This window comes from Penaeus monodon, chromosome 27 (genome assembly GCF_015228065.2).
Source record: "Penaeus monodon isolate SGIC_2016 chromosome 27, NSTDA_Pmon_1, whole genome shotgun sequence".
Lineage (NCBI taxonomy): Eukaryota > Metazoa > Arthropoda > Malacostraca > Decapoda > Penaeidae > Penaeus > Penaeus monodon.
In genome coordinates this window covers 19,947,251-19,947,704 of record NC_051412.1, presented here as the reverse complement: position 1 = coordinate 19,947,704, position 454 = coordinate 19,947,251, and positions in this window count along the sequence as shown.

The window sequence follows — 454 nt, the reverse complement described above, 5'->3', positions numbered from 1 at the left end:
CGGCCGGAAGACAGGAAGGAGCAAACAAATGCGAGGCAGAAAGCGGGAAGAAAGATTGAAAGAAAGAAAAGAGGAAGAGAGAAAAGGGGTGAAGATGAGAAAAGGAATGAAGAGGAGAAAAGAGAAAAAGAAAAGAGGGCAGGAGGAGGAGATGCAAGGAAGGCGGGAGGGAGAACGAGAGGAAGAAATATGGGAAAGAAAAGAGAGGGAGAAAGAAAGAGAAGAGAGAGAAAACAAAAAGTAAGTTACGCTCATCAACCGCCCAATGCACCGCCATGTACGCCCACGCCAAGCCCGCCCGCACCCTGGCACACCCACGCCATCGCAAATAACAGCCCGCGAGGCCACCCGCCACCGCCCACGCCCACACCAGCATGAGGGAGGGAGCTTATGACTGACACGTGCGGCCAATTTACTCCCCGCAATTGCAGACAGACAGACACAACCTCACTCG